Source organism: Macrobrachium nipponense, chromosome 43 (assembly GCF_015104395.2).
Source record: "Macrobrachium nipponense isolate FS-2020 chromosome 43, ASM1510439v2, whole genome shotgun sequence".
Classification (NCBI taxonomy): domain Eukaryota; kingdom Metazoa; phylum Arthropoda; class Malacostraca; order Decapoda; family Palaemonidae; genus Macrobrachium; species Macrobrachium nipponense.
In genome coordinates this window covers 3,736,585-3,744,084 of record NC_061104.1, presented here as the reverse complement: position 1 = coordinate 3,744,084, position 7,500 = coordinate 3,736,585, and the positions used below count along the sequence as shown (strand labels likewise).

The following is a 7,500-nucleotide window of genomic DNA, read 5'->3' as shown; positions in this document are numbered from 1 at the left end:
AGAAGAATCTCTCTCTCTCTCTCTCTCTCTCATACACACGCACGCACAAACAGAATACTGGTTCAATCCTGTTTATTTTCCGTCTGGTTACAAGATGGCAAGATTAAAGAAAGTTCCCACCCGGTATCTATCCAAGTCCTTACATAGAATTCTTCAACAAGCACCTACGTAGATAGATATTTGATCAACTCGAGCACGAATTCGAAGCACAGTCCAATATTATATTCGGGTGCGCAGTCGAAAACAAGAATCTTCGAGCACGTGACCCGAATTATAAAACAAATATCAAGGTTTTAATTTTCTTTCCGGTATAATGCTAAGCTCAGTAAGCTGGACGGGTATATGGCTACAGGCGAGTTGCTCAATTTAGTCAATGATTTTGCAACGAAATATGGCGAACATTGTACCTCCTTATATACAAATAAGTTTTATAAGTGTAAAACATTCACAAGACACGATAAGGTTGAGAAAAACACGACAGCGAGACAGAGAACACTATTATCTCTCTCACGGACATAACAGTTAAATCTTTATGGGCTTAACTGTAATCGTTTTCTGTCAAAGTCGCAGTTCTGTTATTCATTTATTTTTTTATTTTTCTGGGGGCTGGGGTAACTGTATGATTCACTTCTACAACAATACTGTGGTCCTACGTCATTCTACCCACAAGGTGCTAAATTAAATCATTTGATCGATAGATATTCGATTTATTTTAGGATAAGCCCAAAATATTATCTTGCAGGATCCCTAACCTATATGTACCTACATACATTTACGATAATTTCAACTTCTAGAAGTTATACCAGGGACCAATATTACCTTTTAAAAAACTCAATCCATCTTTATTTTCGAATCATTATAAAAGATGAATTATATATGTGAGCATTTCTGTCTCTAAAAAGTCACTAAATAATTGGAACTTCCACTAAAATGCGTTTAAAATTCTAAGAAACTCGAATAACAACAAAATAGCTTCAAGCACAAACCAATAGTATCGAAACCTACTTAACTCGCCTGAAGTAACGCCAAGGAATCCGCGGTACGAATGCAGCTACTCTTGGCAACTATTTACTACTACTACTTCTACTACTATTCTAAACAAAGGCGGGATGCCTCGGGATTAACCAGCATCGTTCAGAGTTCTAATTTCAAAGAAACGGAAGTCTAGACACACAACCAGACAATCCAACATGTGCGAAAGTAGGTCTAGCGTTTTTGTTTGTTTTTTGTAATAAAAAATAACACTTCGTGTTTGTCTTGAAATTAAGAGGAAAAAAAAAAAAACTGTTGGAAATAAAGTTTAAGTTAATAGTTATATAAAAAGAAGGACTTTTCGACTTTTAGCTGTACCAAGTCAAGAAATATTTGCAAAGAAACAAACAGAACTGCATTTATATTTATTCACTTGAACTTGATTTTTCTATGGTGGAGTTGGCTATTAACAGTTGGTCTTTTAATTGTTCAAGAGACTGCCAAATTCGGTTTTTACTGCTGTGTGGCGAATGCATTTAAATATCACAGGCTCCTGAATGTATTTTCATTCACGATATGGACAAGATATTAGAACAAGTACTTCAGTAGTATTACACAAGTAGGACACATGAGTCTAGCATGTGACAAAGAACAGTTAAATCTCGCCGGAGACAAAAACATCCTGTTATTAATTCATGTATATTGTATAACTTATAAAATCCTGCATACATAAAGTGAAATTTATTTAAAAAAGCAACGATACAGTTGATGAAAATGAAAGCCACCTTACAAGGCTACATGAAATAGGCCTATAATTATGTACGTCAGTGTAGCTGACAACGATTCCACCGATGTCTTAATAAACAATAAATTATATAATAAATAAACATTAAACGATGCATAAATATATAATAAATAAATACATAAATCCAATTAACGACAGCCCACGACTGTCTCTCCCAGGATCCACTGAGGTCAAGAGCCCAATTCTCTTAATGATTGCGATATAAACTCAATTTATTTAAACTGCACCAAATATAGGCACCGGCTGCCAACATCGAACTGCGCGCATTTTGGCGCTGGATAAAATTGTTTAAAAATTACTTTGACTACGCAAAAATTATGTCAAAAGAGATACAAATTGTACTAAAAAGAGATTTGCAACGCTTGCAAACACTTAAATATATATTACACTTCATTCTCAACCCCGAAAATGTGTAGTATCTACTTTGGATTCGTCTGTAGGCGAATCCAAATATAAATGTACGAATCCAACCGCTAACCCGAATTTTCTAATTACTTTAAACGAAACACATAAGTAAATTGCATTAATTTACCACGATACCGTCAAGACTAGAAATGACAGTAGTGCAATCTATGAACAAACCGATGAAAATTAAGTAATAATAATATTAATAATAACCTCAATTTCACAATGGGAGGAGTTATTACGAAGTGAAACCAAGCAGTGTTTTAATATAGCCTTTGGGCACTGGATTTATTTAGACGTTGCCAAATAGGCTAATCACGTGTCCCGTTGGTGCAAACCTCCCCCCCCCCTCCCCCCACCCAAAGGAGAGAGAGAGAGAGAGAGAGAGAGAGAGAGGGGGGGGGGGGGAATATATTTCTCAAGCGAGCCAAAACAACAAATTCAACTTTCAATAGACCTAACTCTGCCAAGTTTACGTCATATGGGAGAAGTTACTTTCGCAAGAAACGACTCTTGGTCTTACATTCTTTGCTTATTTAGCTCGGCAAGCAAGAAAACAAGTAAGCAAGCAAGCAAGCAAAGAGAAACACACACACACTATATATAGTACATATGTGTTTTGCATGCTCAGATAACATAGGCCTAGAATACAAATCTCCTGCTCATTTCTTCCATTGCATCTAATCATTCTATTTACACTGCATTCCCAAGCAAATCACAACGCCAAATCAATTATCACAATCAAGCAATCAATCAACGGCCTTAAAATCTAACGCCACCTCAATCAATCACGATCAATCACTTAATCGCCTTACGATATGACGTCATCATGAACACCTCCCGAACCGCACCTTGATAAAAAGCTTACCATGCCGTGAGCATCTATCTATCTGTCTGTCTATCTATCTATCTGCAAAAGAGCCACTGAATGATAAAGAAGCCATTGACTGACAGAAGAGCCACTGAACGATGAAAGAGCCACTGAATCACAAACGATCACTTCCTGCCATTAGACCAAGCCTTCTATTTCCGTTTCCGGTTGCATAACGATTGTGATTTAGCTGTGCTGCTGGCGCGTGAATGAGAGAGAGAGAGAGAGAGAGAGAGAGAGAGAGAGAGAGAGAGAGAGAGAGAGAGAGAGACGAGCTATTGTGATTGTTTGGGTCTAAAAAACGTCGGTTGTACTAGTAGGTGGCCTAAAAGCAAATAGATAACAGAGAAAAAATGCAAATAGATAACAGAGAAAAATATCTTTAGTTGACAGTTTTGGAGAGCTGCAAAACACAAAAATGATCATTTTTAACTATATTTTGGAAGGAGATATTGGACAGTGAAAAAGTCTTGAGAAATTGTGTTTAAGGAGTGAAAGAAAGGTCTGTAATGGCATGAATTAAATACAAAGTTTAATGTACATACTGAACTTAGGTTACAAGATCAAGATGTGTAGTTACTTATGAAAATCAGTTACAGTACCTATACTGTATATTCAAATGACATGCATAGCTATCCTCACATGGTAATAAGAAGAAGTCTGCCTGCAGAATGAATTACGTACTGTACTCGGCCAAAAGAATAAATACATCAAACCTCCATTCATAAAACCAATAGACACACTACTCAGTGTATAAAGCTTGTGGCATCTACTCAGTTATCACAACACTACAGCCCCTCTTGTATCAATATAATTTATTTCACATTTATATAGATTCAGAGCAACCAAAAATATGAACATGGAGGTGGAGGGCAGAAGAAGGAGGGGAAGGCCAAAGTTCAGGTGGAAAGATATGACATGAAGGAAAAGGGTCTAAGAGAACAAGATGTACAGGACAGAGGAAGATGGAGAAGGCTGACTAGAAACAGCGACCCCATATAGAAATGGGAAAAGCTGAAGGTAAAGAAGCAGAAGAGGAGCAGCTAAAAATATCTCAATCTTTCCTTTTCCATCTGTATTTTTCGATACAGTACAGTACTACTTCCTTTCTTTCATACATACTATTTGCTTTTACACACTCAGATACACATGTTACTGCATTACATTTACAAAATGAATCACAAGCAGAACAGAACAGCATGAGCAACGAATTTCTGCAACTCTGCAAACTTACCTAGCGATGAAGGCCTCAGATTCCGCAGACTTCCATTAGGGTGATGCTCAACACTACGATGACTGGTTTGGGAAGTGAAAGAGTTATCAGATGCCCAGAGCATCAACTTTCACTTCCGATGCATCAATGCAGGGTTTTTTTCCCATGAGGATTGTGCACCTATCAAAAAGATAATAATTATGATAGTTTCAGCAAGATACGTATATACGTACAATGAAATATATGACTGAACTGGTAACATAACACTAACTAAACTACTGAATTTTCTAGTACAGTAATGGCTATGAGTTATACTTTTTAATTCCTTTGACTGTGACAGCAAATTTCTTTAAATAATCATACAGTCAATCACCCCTATTCAAAGACTCCATTTTCGTGGACTCACATAATCGCAGATTTCTCTCTGGAACATATAACCCCATTATTCACAGGAAATTCGCTAATTCGCCGTTTTTTTCTATGAGAAATATCCACAAATTCCTGGTTTTTTTTTTTATCAATTTCATCATAAAATGCACTTTTTGTGATAAAACTATAAAAAAAAAACAGGTATAAACGTTTAAATAGCTTTTCGCAGGGGGAGGTGTCTGGTATCCATCCCCCATTGAATACAGGGGGAACACTGTACATAGGATCAACAGCAAGACTATTTCATGAGAACACAGACTTATGCAAACCCACTCTAGTGCACATTAAAAAGCAATAAATGTTCGACTACCATACAATATCAAAATGCTTTTGTAAATAGTACACGTGTCACAATGAGACTTGGGGAAATAGTGTACTTTTGTATAAACTATCAGTCACCATTCATGAAATTACCATTTGTGAGAATTACTCCGTACCTAAAGATTTCACTCCATAAAGAATATCAACAACCTGATGTCCAAAAATGTGAACGATGCTGCGGCTAATAAGATATCACCTCATTCTTTTCTACATTTCTCACTAGATTGTTGAAATTTCTCAAATGATCTCGTCTGTACTGCATTATATACACCCATTTATATACTGATCTGTCAAGTGATTCTATTAATAAATGATATCTACATGCGGCACTCTTCTGTGGAATTAAGACCTTTTCTACTAATGAGTACACTAGTAACGAAGGAGTCGGAAATAAGGGAATGGGCAAACAAATCAAGAAAAGTTAATCTACCAATAATCTCCTGTCTATAAAGTAGGCCTATATATAGTTTTAAATAAAACCTATGGTTAGTTTTTACTGTTGCACAAAGTAATCAAGATGTCGAATTTCCTTGCTGTAATTCCCATTGGCTTATTCTATTTTAGCAAAGCTGAAAAATGTGCAAAAATTTAATACCAGGAAATAATCTGACCAAGTAAAATCTTACTGGCTAGTCTAATAAAAATTTATGAACTAGGCCTACTGCTAATTTAATTTATTTTCGTTCTTTTTTTAATAAGCGGGGTCTCTTCTTTCTAGGTGTATTACTCTTTACCTTGTCTTACATCTTCCTAATGAACACCATAGTCTTTGGAAGCTTGAATCTCAAGTCAATGTCCCCTTTAGTGAGTTTGTTCCATATGAATTGAATTGAATTGAATACAGGCAGTCCCCGGATTACGATGGGGTTCCGTTCTTGAGACGCGTTGTAAGCCAAAAATCATCGTAAGCCGGAACATCATCAAAAATCCTGAGAAAACCTTACTTTTAATGCTTTGGGTGCATTAAACACTATGTAAACTGCATTCTTATAGCATTTTTGATAAAAAAAATTTCAGATATTGATTATTTTGCATATTTGGTGTCATATTTCTTCTGCCAGATTGGTGTTGTAGGCGTCGTAACCCTGGAAATAATTTCGGATGAATATAATTGAAAAGTGCCTTAACCTCAGAATGTCGTAAAATAAGATGAGGAAAGAGAATAAGAAAGTAGATAGGTACAGTATAAGAAACGAGGGGGTTGGAGCTACAGGTTGAAGGCAAGCTGCATAGAACCTTAGGTAATGCCTACAGTGTGCTACATAAGGTGCACTGACAACAATAGCCCCCTATGGGGATGTTCCATATGGATAGAGGTTACCTTCTGAATATAGGCTAATAGGCTAACTAATAATAAAAATGTAAGCCTAGGTATATTTAGGCCTAAAACAAATTGGTTTCTACTACCTAGCCTAGTTGCACACACGTTGTTCTGCTATGCAATTGCTTTGGGAGTGTCCAGGGGGATGAAATGGGGGGGAGGGAGGAGAAGGATCAGTCGGGTCACGTGAGGTCAGGTCATACTAGGTAGTGCCTTAGGCTAGCTAGCCTAGTCTATATGGTAGGTTAGGTTAGGATAGGGTTACGACGCACCCCTGTCGAAAAACGTCTTCGAAAATTGACCTGAGGTGATTAAATCTAATTAAATTTAGATAAATAAATAAACATGGCCTTCGGCTACGTGACCTAGACCAGCCTACGGTTACCTAAATTAGGTCAAAGGGCCTGTTGACCAAACTGACCTAGAATTAGACATGGCAACAACCTAATTACATATCAAACAACATACTTACAACGTTCAACCATAATTAAGTGTCCCTAAGAGCGCGGCAGTACACTACAACGGCCGCAGAGTGATTCATAATTCAGTCTCATTAAGTATTATCTCCTAGGGTCGCAAGCGACATTTGCAATCAGCTGTTTACTTGTGACGTCACTGGCGGTACCTTGGACCACCTCGATTGTCGGGAAATTGAACTTTAATTTCTAAATGTCTTTATTTAAAAGATATCTAAAGTCCAAAAAAAACTAAACTCTGATAATCATTAGTATAAATATTCATAAATATCTCAAAAGTTTAATGTATTTTCAAAATAAATGTCCGTTTCGTTACTTAAATAGAAGTCACTTTAAAAATGAGACGGCCACCACGTTAATCGGGAGATTCTACTTACATATTCCACGGATTTATTTTAGGTAAAAAAGAATGTTTAAATTGCAATTTATATTACAATTAATGCATAATACTATAATCATAATTAAATAAAATCTAAAATACATATAAAGTTTTGCAACTTTGATAGAATACACTTTTTAAAAATCACAAGACCTCCATGTAAATTGGGAAATTAAACTTGCATCGTTTATGCCTTTAATTAACGTCAAAACGCCATAAAATTCAAGTTTGCATCGAAATATATAAATTATAATACCATAAAACTTAAAATATCTTTAAATTATTTTCAAGTCATCACTTAAACTTAA

General features: G+C 36.1%; 1 protein-coding gene across 1 annotated transcript in view; it reads right to left on the bottom strand.

Moving 5' to 3' along the window:
- Nucleotides 1-6,959, bottom strand: part of LOC135213995 (mitochondrial dicarboxylate carrier-like) — a 35,620-nt gene extending 28,661 nt beyond the window's left edge. The window contains exons 1-2 of the mRNA XM_064248089.1: nucleotides 6,810-6,959; nucleotides 4,288-4,446 (exon numbers count right to left, since the gene is read on the bottom strand). The gene's annotated coding sequence lies outside the window, so the exon portion shown is untranslated. The remainder of the gene's footprint in view (nucleotides 1-4,287; nucleotides 4,447-6,809) is intronic.
- Between the last annotated feature and the right edge of the window lie 541 nt (nucleotides 6,960-7,500).